Raw genomic sequence first — 15,519 nt, forward strand, 5'->3', positions numbered from 1 at the left:
GCGTCGTTGTGGATCATTGAGAGCACTGTTCTGGTTATAGTCTGGTTTTAATAAAAACGTTTTCCCATATTAAAACCAAGTTCTCTATAACCAATGGCTCTGATACCAATCTGTCACACCCCCAAAATCCACACGCGGAGTACCACCGCTCGGGAGCGTGACTGACCAGGATCAAGCCACCAATCATATTGAACATGGAATTAATGTCAAGTAAAATAAATATAAACCATACATCCAATACGATAGGTGTTCAAAACATAACCATAGTTTCAAAGTATAGCGGAAGCATAGTAAATAATCCAACATTAGTTAATAGTTTTAAATGTCATAATAGTTCAACGTAGAAACCACGATCCTTGCCCACAACGACCCGCTTCTCCAGTGCAAGCTCCATAAGTACCTAAGGTCCTGCAAGGCATGCAGCAGAGAGTCAACAACTAGTTGAGCGAGTTCACAATTAACAGTTCAGTAATAATATGATATGAGTAATAGTAAGTTCGTTCGTTTATTTCAAGTTTCATATTTCCATCGCGGCCTCCCAGGCAGGTGTGCGAAGATATTAGGGGATGTTCTTCCCAAGTATTCTAGACTAGGTTTATTTGTATCGCGGCCTCCCAGGCAGGTGTGCGAAGGTTAGTAAGTTTAGTTCGCGGCCTTCCAAAGGCAGGTGTGCGAAGATGTCATAGTATCGCGGCCAACCCGTGGCAGGTGTGCGAAGATCAGTTCAATGAGTGTTACTAGTCTAGCAGGTTCGTATTCGTTAAGTTCTACCATCTGAGTGTGCATAACAATCTATCAAATCCCATTCCCCACCCGGGAACCCATGCCTTGGCTGTGTGAACTCACCTTGGGTTTGCTCGGTATGCTAAGTATGCAATCACAATCAATCAGTCACGTCCTATGGTATGCACGTATACACAATCAGTTTGTATTCACGAAGTTGGCACATAAGTATGAACACGTCAGTATCACGTTGCACGTATGCGAGTTCATATAAGTCATGCATAATAGTTATCAGCAGTTAACCACTCCAGTTAGCATTTCAAATGTTACATCAGTCTACTGTTCACAGTTAAACAATTTGGCGAAATACAGCTTTGGCGAAACACCAGGTCGGCGAAACAGGTTGACGAAACTGATTCTGTTTCGTCAACTGCTTCTCGACGAATCATAGTTCTATTTCGTCAATTATCCTTGGCGAATCAGGAGTTCTATTTCGTCAAACATCCTTTTACGTCAACATTCAGATTCGCCAAACATTCAGATTCGTTAAGCAGTAATTACGTCAACATGTCAGTTACAGAAAATCATGCAATCAATCATGGAAACCCTAATCATTCTAGCAGCCGCCTAGAACACCATCAAGAACAATCATCATAACACAATCATCCAGAAATCATTGTCTAGCATGAACCCTAGTTTAAACGTATCTCAAAACCGACTATCACTCAATAACACATTATCGAACCCTATCAAAATGCTACCCAAATCCAGATTAACACCATCCAGAAATCAAGTATTCAACCGTATCGAGTTTCACATAAAACCATATATATCTGACAACAACATTCCTATCGAAAATCTATATCATCACCATCATAATAAGAACCCTAATATTTAACATGTATCGATTTCAGATATACATCATCAAGGCATAATCACATGACACACACACACGTACACGGATGAACGATCGATCAAATCACATAAATTTACTAACCGAGATGATGGTTTGGTCACGCAAAGGTTTCCGGTGGGTTCTAATTCGCCGTCACAGTGAGAGAGCTCTAGGGTTTCGGTAGTTTTGCCAAAGTTGTGAAGCAGGAGATCGTTTCACATTTTAAACACGCACAGATTGTTTGGGCCCGTAATGGGCTTTGGCGAATCAGATGGGCCGGCGAAACAGAATTGGCGAAACAGGTTACCTGTTTCGTCGAATGGTTCTTGGCGAATCATAATCTGATTCGTCGGGGTGTTGTACGGCAAAACACATATGGATCTTTAATGGGTTCTAACAGTTTAAGTCTAAGTTTTCTAAACAAGTTCATACCAATACCATTCATATTACATCAAGTGCACATTATCCATATTACAAGTCAAGCAAGTCAAACAGTCAAGGTCAATGGTCAGGATCAACGTGCATTAAATACGAGTCAAAAGGTCGAGTTGTCACATAATCTCGAGTATTTAGAGCCATTCGGGTCTCCCTGCACTATTCTAGATCCCGATGGCAAATTTGGTTCAAAGAGCATAGAAGGTATCTTTATGGGATATGCTAGTCCACTAAGAAGAGTCTTTGTTCCAAGTCTGAAGAAGATCATCGAAGCACAACATGTTGAATGTCAAAGCTATACTATGCCTCCACAAAAGCCCGCAGACTCATGGCGATTCAACTACGATACTTTATAGGATTCATACGAGTTAGAAGAAGAGCCAGAGTTCTTTGATAATTTGGATATTTTACGAGAATACGAAGCATCACAAGGAAGATTTCCCGAAAGGTCTTCTAGATGTCAACAACAAACTTCCAAAGATGATGAAGCTGGTCCAAGTCACACTGAAGAGAATGATGAAGTTCAGCAAACTCCTTCTACTTTGAAACACAAACCTACTCCTGAAAATCAGACGGCGGTCAATGATAATTCAGAATCTGATGATATTCCTACTTTTGATCATGGTGATTTAGAGTCTAAGGGGGAGCAAATCCAATCTTCAGATCAGACAATTTTTGACAATGAACAAGTTGCGGATCAGAACGTTACTAATTTGGAAGGCGAGGTGGATGTTCCTGGCGAAGTTATGTTGAGGACTCTTTCATACCATCCAGAAGAGTTTATAATAGGAGAGCTACAGTCAGGCGTTCGCACCAGAAGCCAGATTGACCATGGCCTTACTTGCTTTTATACTAAAGTTGCTCCTTTACAAACAAAATTTTCACTCAGTTGTTTCATTTCGCAGATTGAGCGCGAACTTACAAGGAAGCACTGACTGAAGATTCATGGGTCAACGCAATGCAGGAGGAGCTGAGTCTGTTTGAAAAGCTTGGTGTGTGGAAGCTTGTGGATTTACCTGATGGTCATAGCGAAATAAACATGAAGTGGGTGTTTAAGTGTAAAAGAGACGACCAAGGAGTTATTGTCCGAAACAAAGCTCGACTCGTGGTTCAGGGTTTCAGTCAGCAAGAGGGGATAGACTTCACCAAGGTTTATGCTCCGGTTGCTCGTCTTGAAGCTATCAGAATCTTCCTAGCTTTTGCTTCATGGAAAGGATTTAAAGTATATCAGCTAGATGTTAAGTCGGAATTTCTCTATGGCAAAGTGAAAGAGGAGGTATATGTTGGTCAGCCACCGGGCTTCACCGACCCAATTCACAAAGATAAGGTTTACCTATTGGACAAAGCGTTGTACGGCTTGCATCAGGCCCCGAGAGCCTGGTACGAGACACTCTCTCAACATTTGCTTGCCAACAGCTTTATTCGAGGCAAGGTAGACGCCACTCTTTTCACAAAGGAAGTCGATGGCCATCTTCTGATAGTCCAGATTTACATTGAAGACATTATTTCCGGGTCCACAAACGAAGAACTCTGCAAAGATTTTGAAAAAGTAATGAAGCAGAAGTTCAAGATGTCTTCAATGGGTGAGATGAAATTCTTCTTAGGGCTCCAGGTTGACCAAATGCCCGAAGGAACCTTCATACATCAGATAAAGTATGTTCATGACGTTCTAGAGAAATTTGGGATGTCCAGGACTGCTCCAGTGTCCACCCCGTTAGCAACGAATCATGGTATCAACCCTGGTCTCACCGGAGAGAAGGTCGATGAAAAATTATATCGCTCCATGATCGGCTCGCTAATGTATTTGACGGCATCAAGGCCTGATATAATGTACCCAACCTGCCTCGTGGCCCGATATCAATCAAGTCCCAGAGCTTCACAATGTCCATTGTCAAAAGGATATTACGCTACCTGAAAGGAACTCCAAGCTTGGGGTTGTGGTATCCAAAGGATGGTGACGTTACGCTTGAAGGGTACTTTGATTCTGATTTCGGTTGCTGCAAAGTCAATGCTAAATCAACAACTGTAGGATGCCAATTTTTCGGACCCCGACTGGTCACATGGCAATGTAAGAAGCAAACCTCTGTTGCTTTATCAACATGTGAAGCAGAGTATGTATCTGCCAACAGCTGCTGCTTTCAGATCCTGTGGATTCAGTAACAGATGCGCGACTACGGTTTGCAATTTCTTACTTCACCTATTTTTGTTGATAATAAGGCAGCAATAAACATAACGAAAAATCTGGTACATCACGCTAAAACCAAACATACTGAGATTCATCATCACTTCATCCGAGATTGCTTCGAGAAGAAGTTGATACGAATTGACAAAATCCACATCAATGAACAAAAAGCTGACTTGCATACCAAAGCTTTTGATAGATCACGTTTTCAATATCTTTTAAAAGTAAATGGTATGAAGCTATTGTCGGATGCGAAGGGGATTCTTGGCGTTGATGAGAATACTTCTGCAGATGATGTTGAAAAGCAAACTGCACTGGTCTGTCGTATTTTTAGTTGTTTTGGTATTTAGGGGGAGATAGATATATTTTCAGAAAATAAAAAAACAATAAAAATACAAAAATCCAAAAACATGAGATATTTTCAAAATCGAAAAACAATAGAAAACCGAAAAAGAGTTTGTGTTAAAAGGGGAAATGATAGTACATCAGCTAGACAGTTACAGTATGCTAAAAATATGTATTGTATAAAAGGTGTTAAACAGTCTCGCTGATGATATGCCGGTAGGTTTTTATACATTTAGTAGATTTGTTCGGGATATAAATCTAAAATCATTTCATGCTTAGTACGTGGGGAACATCTCTTGGATATATAGGTAACCCTTGAAATCTTGTTTGAAAGATTTTCTATATCTGACATACTAGGTCTATGTGCGTAATGATATCTTGGGTATTATACCAGGACTTCTAGTTTTGCGGAAGCAATAGTCTAGTCCTCGTATAATACTCTTCACTACTTTAATCTTAAAGCAAACCCTCAGCATAAAAAATGATGAAACATTACAAAATGTTAATCATGTGCTGTTGAAGAAAAGATCCCCAAACGGGACACACCAAAAGTCGAGCCATCATTTCTCTGTCTGAACAGAAGTTCTAACCTGTGCTCTCATGGCCTCGCACTACGCGTTACAGATATCATTATTGTACGTTCACCTGTAAGACTGAATATAGAAGTCTGGATACGAGAGTATATTCTGAGGTGGGACACGCGTATAAGTTAAGCTATTAAAACACTAATTCGTATCCTGAATAAGTTGAAATTTGTATGAAAATTTAAATGGATCAGTATATCGGCAATCTAAGTGAATTGTTTAACACATCGTGTATATTCAAGCTAAACGGTACTTGTAACTTATCGGTAGCTGATATGATCCCCTAACACGCTCACCAAAAATATGTTTGTAAATACTTTACTTTTATTTCATTTCATTTCTGTTTAGCATTTAAACTCAAAAAGATTTCATAGTTTTCTAGTTTAAACTTTCTTAAAACTCCAGAAAAGATTTTACATTTCTGCTTTAGTTTCTCGACAAACAAAGGTAGAAAGCTGATCTTCAGACTCGCAGTCATGAATCAAAGCAGGAAGTTTCTGAACTGGACAACAGGATTGGGAGCTAATCATGAAAATTTTGGTAAAATTCAAAGTGAAAGCAAGTTCATTAAGTTGACACTTGTAAATTTTCATGAAAAAGAGGTTGAAAAAGTTGAACAAAAAGTCAGTTTGTTTCGTTTCGTTTCGGGTCAACCAAGGTCATTAACTTGGACTTGGTAGGCAAATTAAGTGCCTAGGGTCATTAACTTGGACCTAGATACTTAAGTGGATTTCTAAAACTGACCAAATATGATAAAACGACAAAAATTCAAAAGGTCAAAACACAAAAAGTGAAAAGAGAGTTGTTTAGATCGGATGGCAATCCGATCGGATGGCCATCCGATACTTGGTCACTGCTATAAATAATGGTCAATGGTTTCAGTCAAATCTTTACTCATTCGAGCGGCCATCCGATACTCTCTCAAACACTCTCACTTTCTTGATCTGATTTTTACATTCTTGCTTTCCACACTTCATTGGATTGTTGGCACACTCAACCTTCACAATGGGAAAGGTAAGAATTTTTTTTTTTGGGTAAAGGGTTACCCCGGTGAATTTTATAAATGAATCAAATAATAACAAGGGTGTATCAATGCGACACACCAACTAGACTTGACAGCCAAGCCTAGGACAACAAGCAACACAACCAGAAAAAAAAACACTCAACGACAACCAAAACAAACAACCAAAAACCAACGCCTAACAACTAGACATGATTAGCCTGGACGCGCCACATTATCTTCATTTTCTTCAATCTTCCACAACTTGAAAATCCTTTTCTTCGTTGAAACCAGCCGGAATCTGAATCCCATCAAACGGAACCGAACCGAATTCTTAATTACCTCAATCACTTGATCTACCGTTCGCTTCTGATTTTTAAAGATTCTGTTATTCCTCTCTTGCCAGATGTAGTACGAGGACGCAGCAATCAGCAACTTACAAATAACGTGATCCGCTTTCTTCGAGCTGGAATTCTGATCCACCCAACTAAGTAGTGAATCCCACGAGTTATCAACACTCCCCAACTGACCGAATGTCTTAACATTATTCCATACTTGATCCGCAAAAGAACAACGGAAAAACAAATGCTCTCGGCTTTCACGATCCGCGTAACATAACGGACAGGCCATCAAATTTAAGTTTGTGAGACTACCTGCTTCCCAAACTGTCAATCGGTCCTGTGTTTTCAGCTTATTACGAAACAGCAGCCATAAATGGAACGAATGCCTCGGAATGCATTGAGCGAACCACACCATATTAGACCACATGACCTGATTCTCCCTACTCCGAATGGTGTTCCAAACCTGAGCCGATTGGAAATCGCTCAATTTGCCATTCAAATCCTTCCACTCCAAACGATCCACGGTACCAGAAACAAGATTTGGGACTGAAAGCGTGATTAAAACCGGATAAAGATCCAGCCATGCTTGCGGCCACTTCCAGTGACCATTGTGGTCAATAACATCCGCAACAGAAGATTGAAGCGAGAACCCGGCATTGGCGATGGCCCGAGGAGAAATAAATGCACTAATCGGACTTAGAGAACACCACATATCACTCCAAACGTTAGTTTGGATACCACTCCGAATAGATGACCAGATGTGAGGCCGTATAATATGACGGATAGATAAAATTTTTCGCCATCCCCAAGTCATACTCCCACGACAAGGAACCTCCCAAAAATTTCGACCTTTAAGCTTATACTTCTGAATCCACCGAACCCATATAGAATCCCGGTTAGTTAAGATGCTCCAAATATGGTTTGCCATAAGTGATTTGTTAACATCCGAAATACTTCTAATGCCCAAACCCCCTTCCGTTTTCGGCAAACACACTGCTTCCCAAGCCACTTTAGCACGAGTTTTACCATCCAAACCCGCATTCCATAAAAATCTGCGAATACGCTTCTCAAGCTCCTTAACAACTCTAGCCGGAATAATGAACACAGAGGCCCAATAGATATGCATCGAGGAGAGAACCGAATTAATAAGTTGTAAACGACCCGCAAAAGACAATGCTTTAGTTGCCCAATTAACAATCTTTTTCTCCATACGCTCAATAAGGATCGTACAATCTTTATACAAGAGTCTTGAAGAGATTAGCGGAACCCCCAGATATCGGACTGGCAGAACACCCTCCTGAAAAGGCATAACATCCAGAATTTCCTGTCGAATCGAGTGAGGAACATTGCAAAAGAAAACCGTACTTTTAGCTGGACTAGGCACGAGACCTGAGATGTTAGTAAAAATTTCCAGCGCTTCTTTAATCTTCTTAACCGAAACCACATCACCATGCACAAAGATAAATAAATCATCCGCAAATGACACGTTAATTATCTTCTCCTTAGCACAATGGGCATGAAATTTAAAAGACGTACTAGCTGCACGTTTAAGCAAAAGTGATAGGACCTCCATAATTAGCGTAAATAAGTAGGGTGACATTGGATCACCTTGCCTTAAACCTCGTTTTCCCCTGAAATAACCATGCAAGCTCCCATTAATACATAATGAGTATGAGACGGTGGACACACACGTCATTATCCAGTTCACCATTGTTCGATGAAAACCAAACCGAGATAGAACATCCTCCAAAAAACTCCAGTTGACCGTGTCATATGCTTTCTGAATATCAATTTTGAACGCACATCTGGCCGGGCCCCTATTCAAATGATAATTGTGCATCAATTCCTGCGTGAGGAGAATATTATCCGAAATCTTTCTTCCCGGAACAAAAGCTGACTGGTTAATGCTCACCAGCGAGCTCAGACTACCTTTTAACCGATCAGTAATAATCTTGCTAATACATTTGTACACAACGTTGCAACATGAAATCGGACGATAATCCAACACCGAATCCGGTGTGTCTTTTTTCGGAAGTAAAGCAAGAAGGGTGTGGTTAATCTGTTTAAGAAGTTTCCCGTTTTCAAAAAATTGTAGGACCGCATCAGTAACTTCATTCCCCACTATCTCCCATGCTTTCTTGAAAAATGTCGAAGTGTACCCATCCGGCCCGGGAGCCTTATCCTCACCAATACTAAACATGGCATTCTTAACCTCTTCACGAGTAATCGGTCGAATCATGTGGAGCGCATCTTCGTCACTAAGAACATTAGTAAATAGGTTTTCCATATTGGTTGTCCCAACCGGGTGCTCCATACCCAAAAAATTTGAGTAATGCAACACCATAGTATCAGCAACATCTTCACCCTCATGTCTCACCCCCATAGTATCCATGACACTATAAATCCTAGCTCTAGCATTCCTCGTTTTCACTATGTTATGAAAATATTTAGTGTTTGAGTCTCCAGCACAGAGCCAATCTACCTTAGATTTCTGTTTCAGGAAACACTCCTCATCATAGGCAGCCGCTTGAAAATCTTTAAGACATTGAGCTTCCTTTTGACGCAGGTGCACATTCCACGGATTACTGTCCATTTGTGCCTGAATATCATCTAGTTCCTTTCGCAACTTATCAACTTTCACATGCAAGTTTCCCTGATCAAAAAATAACTTTCTCAAGCTTGGTTTTAAGTTTCTTAACTTCTTCACAACCGAAAGCATGGCAATCCCCTCCACATTCTTCGTCCACTCCATGTTAACAATTTCCTTAAATTCCGGCTTAGTAGCGATAAAGTTCGGAAACTTAAATGGCTTTGGCCGAGACCCATTGGAGCCGAGGATTTTAAGGATACATGGAGTGTGATCAGAAACCCGAAATGGATGAAACAACGCATAAGCTGAAGGAAACAATTCCAAAAACGTCATATTTCCCATTATACGGTCTATCTTTTTTAATAAGCCGACTCCACTCTTAGGCTTTTGATTCCAAGTATATTGCAGCCCATGTGCATTTATATCCATCAATTCAGTTTGTTGAATACAGTCTTGAAACTCTCGCATGCCAATAGACTGTTTAGAGACCCCGCATAACGAATCTTCAATATTGAGTGCAGAATTGAAGTCCCCCATCACCACCCACGGCTTATCCTGACAAAAAATCTTATGCTTACATAGATCGGCCCAAAGTGCTCGTCGATCTATATACTTGTTCTCCGCGTAGACAACCGAACAGAATAAGACTCTTTTGCTAGCCTTAAAACGAATCTGAATATGCATAACTTGATCCGTCTGAGCAAGGACCATAACGTCTAACTTATCCGCATTCCATCCTAAAATAATTCTTGTACCACGGCTGCAAACACCACCATTGGAAGTCCAATTCCAATTACGAAACACAAACTTACAAACTTTAGCTAAATTACCAATACTGACATGCGACTCAAGGATCGCACATAACTCTAGCTTGTTCTCCGCGACAATAGTTCGAACCTCACTTTGTTTCAGGGGCCGGTTCAAGCCCCTAATATTCCAAGTCATTAAGCTACCCATTTAAACCCGTGGCACCGGGAGTGCTTGCCCCCTCAGAAAAGTTAGTTTGTTGTTTATTGGACATAAACTTGGCCATTTCCGTCGGCATATCATCTAAAATATCATCTATACCATGATCCGAATGACCATCCTCCTCATTAGTGCCATCGACGTTACCAGGTATACTCTCATTCCCATCCCCCTCTCCAGAACCAAGAACATCAAAAGCATTCGACGTTTTTACATTAACCGTACCCGACCTGGTGCCTGAAGTACTTGGACCCGCTTTGTCACTGTTACTATCCTTCGTGCCTGACGTACTAGTACCAGTTTTGTTGGATTTCGGCCTGTAGATAAATTTAGCTTTTTGTTTCTTTTGAATAGTTCCACCCCGAGCCGTTCTCCTCTTATCCGTTACAAACCCTTCCTCATCCACTACCACTTGTTTCTTTTTCTCGTTCACATTCTTGGCACATGTAAGATCACTATGACCAAAAACACAACATGTCGAACACCGATGTGGTTTCCATTCATACTCCACATTAATTCTTTCCGTAATATACCCGTCTTCATCTAACTTCGGTATTGCCACTATTATATGGTCCTTTAACTCATTATCAGCATTCACCTCAATTAGAGCACGAGCAAAACTACTCCTCCCCCAATTTTCAGCACACATGTCTGCCGTATAACTATCAAGTCTTTTCGGCGTACCTATTTTCGATGCTAATAAACTCAGCCCATCATCCGTGTAGACTGATATAGGCACATTATGCAATTTAACCCAAACCGGGATCGACTTAATCCCCTCTTTTTTCAGACTCACGGACGGAGACCAAACATTCAAAAACAACGGAACTTTTCTAATAAGCCAAGGTCCACCCTCCAGCACCTTTGTCATCCCCTCTTTGGTATCAAATTTGAAAAAGAAAAAACCATCCGAGTTCATCATAATTTTTGCAAAACCAAACTTTGCCCACACGTTCTTAGCATAATATTCAACCACAGGATACGGCAAACGATTACCTAGAAAATATCCATAAAGAACATTATCAAATTTCTCTTGTACCTTGCGGATAACCTCTCTAGGAATGACAACATCAGCGTCTTGCAAAACCTCTTGAGAATCCAGCTTTCTGAAATTGACTTCACGCTTCATCAGAGATGTGTTCTTAACCCTATCCGCATACGATGGTCTTGACTCATCAGTAATTACCGGTTTGGATATTGCAGCCAAACCATCAAGGATGGAGATGTCATTAGTAGAGTATAGCCCCCTTCTTGGTAACATGGTGTTCCCTTCTATGTTCGTAACTTTCAGACTAATCCCTCGCACAGGGGCCGTACCAGGGGTGCTCCCAGGAGAAATTTCACTGCATGCCTTCAAATCATCAAGATGAGAATTGCGAATATCAGCATTCAAAGACGGTTTCCAATAATTGTCATTAATGTCAGGCGGTTCTGTGCTCATATTCATACGACAACACTCACATGCAGACGTAAAACCCTAGCTGGTCGGCAAGAAACTATTGACGAAGAACAGACCAACGACCGAAAACCTTGACGACGGACTCGTAATAATCAAAAAACCCTAATCCGCCTCCCACTCCAAATCAAGCAACAAAACCAACGCACGAAGATCAGAAATCAACCAAGCAGATTGGCGGCAAACCCTAGCAAGAAAAAACGAAACGAATAACCCTAAACCTGATTTCAAAAGATTAGTAACCACGGTAGAAGTCTAGAAACCTTACTCAGAAGGATCGACAACACCACAATTGCTAACCCAAATCAATCAAGAATAAGATCAGATGAACAAGATGCTAGGGTTTCTCAGAATTCGCCAAAATCGCCCAGAGCCATTCGCCAAAACCAGCCCTTCGTTTCTGAAGATTATGGGAAAGGTAAGAATTCTGATCTTTTAACTATTAAATTGATGTTTTTGATGAATTTTTGAATGTCAGCGACTGTTCGGACCAAGATTCTTAGATCTACGCTCATCTAGTGATTTTTGATAGAAACCAAACATAGAGTTTTGTTCACGAGCCTTAGATCTATAGGTTTACCGTCTCAATTTGTGCAAAAACATGTTAGAATCCATTGATTTAATGTTTAGAGGTGTCGGAATTCGGAGCAATAAAAGTGAAATTAAACCCAAATGGCTGAGAGTTAGAAAAAGATAAACATAGGGTTTTGATCATCGGCGAAATCTCTACGTGAATCTGTTTTCAATTTTGTGTTTAACTTAGAAAATTTTTGATGATTCATAGACTGTTCAGAGTGTTCTTCATGTTCATTGATCGAGTGGCAATCCGATCGGATGGCCATCCGATCCAATGTATTTTACATATTTGAAAATTTACTAAGAGTTGCATTGATTTCTGTGCCTTAACTATTAAGATGCTGGCATTTTGATAGAATGGCATCTCGATCGGATGGCCATCCGATCCAAAACAAACAATCATATGAACCGTTCATCTCATGCCAATGATCGAGTGGCAATCTGATCGGATGACCATCCGATCCACATCACATAATGACAAAATTTTTCATCAACTGTTCATCATCTTGTCAAGGATCGAGTGACAATCCAATCGGATAACAATCCGGTCGGATGGCCATCTGATCCATACCACTCATTCAAGAAAATTGACTTGTCAATGGAGCTTATTTGTTTGTCTCATGGATATAGTGACAATCCGATCGGATTGCCATCCGATCCATATGCAGTTGACTTATTTATTACATAAGATGGTTCATCTGATCGGATGGCAATCCGATCGGATCATCATCTGATCCTCAGTGCTGTATAGAATGAACTTTTCCAGTGTTAGAAAATTGTTTGAAGTTTCACCATCCGATCTTTTGTCTCGAACTTTGTGCCAACTTTAATATTGTGTATTATTGCAGGTAAGAGCATCAGTTGGGATAAATCTCACAATATTTACTATCTGTTGGATGCACATTATACAGACGCAACTCCATTTAAAGTCATGGAAAATTTTTTGAGGGAGAGTAAGATCAATAAGGCCTTAACCGATAGAGCTGTAGTGTATGAATGACATGTTAGAAGGTTTTGGAGCTCAGTGAGATGTGTTGAGGATGAAAAGATGATTTATTCAGCTGTTAGAAAGAAGGACGAGAATAATCAAGATATAGATGTTGAGATCAAGTTCAATGTGGGTGATTTAAGAAAAGTGTTGGAATTAGGAGATTCTGATAATGATCCTATCATTATTCCTGAACGATTATGCAAAGGTTTGTGGTGCAGAATGGGTTTTACAAGACACTTAAATGGGAAATATCTTAAGACGATGTTTAGTCCACCATACAAGTTCCTAATTAACTGTGTAGTGCATGCTTTGTCACATCGGAAGGGAGCTTATGATGAGACATCTGATTATATCATGAATATCATTACATGCTTGGTGCTGAACATGCCGTACAATGTATCGTAAGTGATATTTGACCATATGGTAGATAATATAGGAAGTGGAATTAGTAAGTACATCATGTACCCCAGATTTATCCAGATGATGATAGATGATCAAGTTAAAGACATTCCAAAGAATGCTGCTGATATATTAGGTCTACGAAAATGACAGCTGATACTTTGAGTAGATTAGCTTCATATAAAAATCCAAAGAAAGATGATCCTGAACCAACGGCAAGGAGAATGATTTGCAAGATTGATAATCCAGCATATGTTGCTCCTAAAAACGATGCATGGAGACATGAAAACAGCAATTCAGAGAATGAAGATGACAGGATGAGGGAGATGAATGAGAAAAAGCTTCGATATTGGTTTGTGAAAGATGGGAAAAGGAAGAGAATACCGAAGACATCCCCAGCTGTATCTATTCCTAAAGAGCCAACACCAAAGATAGTTGTTAAGGGTACAGTTGAAAGGGGGAGTCATAAGAAAAGTTAGAACTATAAATGTTATATTTTACTAATGAAAGTTCAATGCTTGTTTTGCAGGGCCTTCAAGGGAATCACAACAAAAGTTGGTAGATGAACCAGTCCTTGATCCAACAGAATTGATAAGACAAGGAGCTGATATTCTTAACATGTCATATGATGATTTTCTAAAGATGAACGAGCAAGCTGAAGCAAAGAAAGCTGCGAAAGTTCAAAGTTCAAGTTTTCAAGTAGAAAATGTGAAAGACAAGCAACCTGAAGGCGTTGTTCATGATGATTCAAGTGATGCCGACGATGAATCAACAGAAACAGAACCAGAAATTGATGTAACAAAGATTGGTCATGGGAAAGTTCAGTTAAAGAAGAAGCCTCAGAAGAAAAGGAAGGGTTCTGATGAAGAGTATTCTACTTACACTCCAACTGCTGAATAGAAGAAGAAACTTCGTATAAAGCGCAAAGCAGTTCAGACTGGAGTTATTTCGAGGAATGTCAGGGCAAGAAAAGGAAGTGCTTCTATGCCTGTTAGCCAAAGTGGTAAGAGTGAAAAGCACCTAACAACTTCAAAGGGTTATGAAGTAGTGAAAGATCAATATGATGAAGTTCCTAAAGAGCCAGAGGTGCAAAGTGCTAAAAAGCCCGAAGCAGAGAAAGAGAAAGCAGGTGATGATGAAGATGTTGAGATTACTAGAGTAAGAATTTCTACACCACCACCACCACCAGAAAATCCTGAAGTTCCAGATTCTTCACAGCCAAAAAGAACTATTCTTCCAAGTCTATTTGAAGGTTTTCCCAACATTCATGGAGAATTTAAAGATGATATTCTGTCTGGTGACGAGTTTGATATGTTTCATGATGCATCTGTCAAAGCTCTGGAAAAGAAAGTTAGTATTCTTGAGAAAGAAAAGGCCAAGGTAGAGGTTGATCGTGATGAATTGAAGAAACAACTTGAAGAGTTGTCGAAAGTGAATGAAGAAATAAAGACCGTCATGATAAAACAAGCGAAGAAGATAAAGAAAATGGAAGGAGATGTTGATGACAATGCAAAGCTATTTGAAGTATTATCAACAGAGATTTCTGGTTTGCATGTGAAGAACAAGAAGTTGAATGATATAAATCAGACGCTAAATCAATTGATAAGTGAACTCCATGAAGCGTCCGGAAATGAATTTAAAGTGATGAAGCTTGAGATGGAAGCACTAAGAGCCGACAAAGCAGTGAAGGATGAACAACTTAATATGCTATATCCTGTGATGGAAAGTCATTTGGGCATCAATGTTCAATCTATCTACAACAATTTGGAGATCAAAAGGGTTGAAGAGAGAAGAATTGTCAGGGAAAGAGAGTTGGATCAGGAAGCTACTCAAAGAAAGAAAGGTTTAGTCGTTGATACTGAAGAGATACTTGGATCTTCAAGTCAACCTGTAGCTGATGGATCTTCAAGTCAACATGATGTTGAAATGGTGGATGCTAAAGTGGATCCTAAAGGGTTTGTGCTTGTTTGTGAGTCTACTCCTCTGTCATATAACTTTGATGATATTATTCGCCGAGTGCAAGTTGAACAAAGGAA

Source organism: Helianthus annuus, chromosome 7, assembly GCF_002127325.2.
Source record: "Helianthus annuus cultivar XRQ/B chromosome 7, HanXRQr2.0-SUNRISE, whole genome shotgun sequence".
Lineage (NCBI taxonomy): Eukaryota > Viridiplantae > Streptophyta > Magnoliopsida > Asterales > Asteraceae > Helianthus > Helianthus annuus.